Source organism: Arachis ipaensis, chromosome B5 (assembly GCF_059453495.1).
Source record: "Arachis ipaensis isolate K30076 ecotype BB chromosome B5, ASM5945349v1, whole genome shotgun sequence".
NCBI lineage: Eukaryota > Viridiplantae > Streptophyta > Magnoliopsida > Fabales > Fabaceae > Arachis > Arachis ipaensis.
Window position 1 is genome coordinate 91025338 of NC_142440.1, and position 4581 is coordinate 91029918.

A 4581-nucleotide genomic window follows, 5' to 3' on the forward strand; every position below is an offset into this window, starting at 1 on the left:
CAAGTGGGCCCCGGAAGTGGATTTATGCATCAATTACTTACTCATGTAAACCCTAGTGACTAGTTTATTATAAATAAGACCTCTTACTATTGTATTAGGCATCCTGGATTGTATTTGGATCCTGTGATCACGTTTTGGGGGCTGGCCATCTCGGCCATGCCTGGACCTTCACTTATGTAATTTTAACGGTAGAGTTTCTACACTCCATAGATTAAGGTGTGGAGCTCTGCTGTTCCTCAAAGATTAATGCAAAGTACTACTGTTTTCTATTCAATTCTTCTTATTTCGCTTCTAAGATATCCATTCGCATCCAAGAACGTGATGAAGGTGATGATTATGTGTGACGCTCATCATCCTTCTCCCTTATGAACGCGTGCCTGACAAACACTTCTGTTCTACATGAATTAAGCTAGAATGAGTATCTCTTAGATCTCCTAACCAGAATCTTCGTGGCGTAAGCTAGAATGATGGCGGCATTCAAGAGAATCCGGAAGGTCTAAACCTTGTCTGTGGTATTCTGAGTAGGATTCAATGATTGAATGACTGTGACGAGCTTCAAACTCGCGAGTGCTGGGCGTTAGTGACAGACGCAAAAGGAGGGTGAATCCTATTCCAGCATGATCGAGAACCGACAGATGAATAGCCGTGTCATGACAGGGTGCGTGAGCATATTATTCACTGAGAGGAGGGGATGTAGTCACTGACAACGGTGATGCCCTTGCATAAAGCCAGCCATGGAAAGGAGTAAGACGGATTGGATGAAGATAGCAGGAAAGCAGAGGTTCAGAGGAACGAAAAGCATCCCCATTCGCTTATCTGAAATTCCTACCAATGATTTACATAAGTATCTCTATCCCTATTTTATTATATAATATTCGAAAACTCCATGATTATTTTATATCCGCCTGACTGAGATTTACAAGGTGACCATAGCTTGCTTCATACCAACAATCTCCGTGGTATTCGACCCTTACTCACGTAAGGTATTACTTGGACGACCCAGTGCACTTGCTGGTTAGTTGTATCGAAGTTGTGACAATTATGAATTAAGATCAGAGCACCAAGCTCTGGAGCCATTACCAGGATTTGTTCGAGCCTGGAGATCACAATTTCGTGCACCAAGTTTTTGGCGCCGTTGCCGGGGACTTAATTGTTCCTGTTTGGCGCCAAGAATTGTCTGAGATCCCAATCCCGGCAACAACACCAAGTTTTTGGCGCCGTTGCCGGGGATTGTTTGAGTCTTCGGCAAGCTTTTGGTCCGGTAACATCAGTGCCAGATTCCCTTTTGATCCGGCAACAGCACCAAGTTTTTGGCGCCGTTGCCGGGGATTGTTCGAGTTTGGACAACTGACGGTTCATCTTGTTGCTCAGATTAGGTAATTTTCTTCTTATTTTATTTTCAAAAAATTTTTCAAAAATCTTTCAAAACTTTCTCATCTGTTTTTGAAAAAAAAAATGTTTTCAAAAATATATTTTTCTTCAGAATTTTTAAGAATGAATTCTAGTGTTTCATGATGATTTGTTGAAGCCTGGCTAGCTGTAAGCCATGTCTAATTTTTGGACTGGGGTTTCAACTTACCATCACAAATGAAGAGATTCTCACACACTTAGTTGCTCTATACATGAAAAGTATCCATATCTGCTGAAGCTTGGCTGGCCATTGGCCATGTCTAGTGTTTTGGACTGGAGCTTTCATTGAAAGCTTGGCTGGCTAGTGAGCCATGTCTAATTCCTGGACTGAAGCTTTAGACTAACATGGCAAGATTCCTGGAATTCATATTAAAAATTTTGGAATTCTTATTTTTCTTTTTATAATAATTTTCGAAAAAAATCCAAAAAAATTAGAAAATCATAAAAATCAAAAATATTTTTCTATTTCTTGTTTGAGTCTTGAGTCATGTTATAAGTTTGGTGTCAATTACATGTGCATCTTGCATTTTTCGAAAATATCATGCATTCATAGTGTTCTTCATGATCTTCAAGTTGTTCTTGGTAAGTCTTCTTGTTTGATCTTGATGATTTTTTGTTTTGTGTCTTTTCATGTTTATCATATGCATTCTTGAATTCTTAGTGTCTAAGCATTAAAGAATTCTAAGTTTGGTGTCTTGCATGTTTCCTTTGCATTAAAAATTTTTCAAAAATATGTTCTTGATGTTCATCATGACATTCAAAGTGTTCTTGGTGTTCATCTTGACATTCATAGCATTCTTGCATGCATTCATTGTTTTGATCTAAAAATTTCATGCATTGCATAATTTTCATGTTTTTCATAAAAAAATAAAAAAATAAAAAAAAATATCTTTCCCTTTTTCTCTCATCAAATTCGAAAACTTGAGTTGACTTTTTCAAAAATTTTTAAAAATCAAATTGTTTCTCATGAGTCAAACCAAATTTTCAATTTGAAAATCTTATCTTTTTCAAAATCTTTTTCAAAAATCAAATCTTTTTCAAAATTCTTAGTTATCTTCAGAAATTCCAAAAATAGTTTTCAAAAATCTTTTTCTTATCTTTATATCAAATTTTCGAAAATAACATAATCAATTAATGTTTTGATTCAAAAATTTGAAGTTTGTTACTTACTTGTTAAGAAAGATTCATACTTTAAGTTCTAGAATCATATCTTGTGATTTCTTGTGAATCAAGTCATTAATTGTGATTTTAAAAATCAAATCTTTTTTTTCAAAAACTAATTTCTATCATATCTCTTCAAAAATATCTTCTCATCTTATCTTTTTCAAAAATATCTTTTCAAAATATCTTTTCTAACTTCCTAACTTCTTATCTTTTCAAAATTTGTTTCAACTAACTAACTAACTTTTTGTTTGTTTCTTAACTTTTTCAAAACCACCTAACTAACTCTCTCTCTCTCATTTTCGAAAATATCTTCCCCCTTTTTCAAAATTTCTTTTTAATTTATTAATTATTTTAATTTTTAAATCTTAATTTTCGAAAATTACTAACATTTTTTCAAAAACCATTTTCAAAAATCACTAACTCCTTTTCAAATATTAATTTCAAAAATTCCCTCCTTCTCTCTCATCTTATTCTATTTATTCATTCATTAACTAACATCTCTTCCTCGCATCATCACCAAATTCGAACCCCCTCTTCTATCTGTGTTCGAATTTCTTCTTCTTTTCTTCTACTAACAATAAGGAACCTCTTTACTGTGACATAGAGGATTCCTCTTCTTTTCTTGTTCTCTTCTCTTTCTTATGAGCAGGGACAGAGAAAAAGGCATTCTTGTTGAAGCTGATCCAGAACCTGAAAGGACTCTGAAGAGAAAATTAAGAGAAGCTAAATTACAACAATCCAGAGACAACTTAATTGAAGATTTCGAACAGGTAAAGGAGATGGCAGCCGAACCCAACAACAATGCAAGGAGAATGCTTGGTGACTTTACTGCACCTAATTCCAATTTACATGGAAAAAGCATCTCCATTCCTGCCATTGGAGCAAACAACTTTGAGCTGAAACCTCAATTAGTTTCTCTGATGCAGCAGAACTGCAAGTTTCATGGACTTCCATCTGAAGATCCTTTTCAGTTCTTAACTGGATTCTTGCAGATATGTGATACTGTTAAGACTAATGGAGTAGATCCTGAAGTCTACAGGCTCATGCTTTTCCCTTTTGCTGTAAGAGACAGAGCTAGATTATGGTTGGATTCTCAACCTAAAGACAGTCTGAACTCTTGGGATAAGCTGGTCACGGCTTTCTTAGCCAAGTACTTTCCTCCTCAAAAGCTGAGCAAGCTTAGAGCTGATGTTCAAACCTTCAGACAGAAAGAAGGTGAATCCCTCTATGAAGCTTGGGAAAGATACAAACAGTTGACCAAAAAGTGTCCTTCTGACATGCTTTCAGAATGGACCATCCTGGATATATTCTATGATGGTTTATCTGAGTTATCAAAGATGTCATTGGATACCTCTGCAGGTGGATCCATTCACCTAAAGAAAACGCCTGCAGAAGCTCAAGAACTCATTGACATGGTTGCTAATAACCAGTTCATGTACACTTCTGAAAGGAATCCTGTAAGTAATGGGATGCCTATGAAGAAGGGAGTTCTTGAAGTTGATACTCTGAATGCCATATTGGCTCAGAACAAAATATTGACTCAGCAAGTCAATATGATTTCTCAGAGTCTGCATGGAATGCAAGCTGCATCCAACAGTACTCAAGAAGCATCTTCTGAAGAAGAAGCCTATGATCCTGAGAACCCTGCAATAGCAGAGGTAAATTACTTAGGTGAACCTTATGGAAACACCTATAACTCAACATGGAGAAATCATCCAAATTTCTCATGGAAGGATCAAAAGCCCCAACAAGGCTTTAATAATGGTGGAAGAAATAGGTTTAGCAATAGCAAGCCTTTTCCATCATCAACTCAGCAACAGACAGAGAACTCTGAACAAAATGCTTCTAATTTAGCAAATCTAGTCTCTGATCTATCTAAGGCCACTATGAGTTTCATGAATGAAACAAGGTCTTCCATTAGAAATTTGGAAGCACAAGTGGGCTAGCTGAGTAAAAGGATCACTGAAATCCCTCCTAGTACTCTCCCAAGCAATACAGAAGAGAATC

General features: G+C 36.1%; 1 non-coding gene across 1 annotated transcript; it reads right to left on the reverse strand.

Annotated features, from left to right (window-relative positions):
* Positions 1–3749: 3749 nt before the first annotated feature.
* LOC148564939 (small nucleolar RNA R71) lies at positions 3750–3857 on the reverse strand. Its single transcript, XR_015884202.1, has one exon. It is a non-coding gene; the product is annotated as a small nucleolar RNA R71 (small nucleolar RNA).
* Positions 3858–4581: the final 724 nt, after the last annotated feature.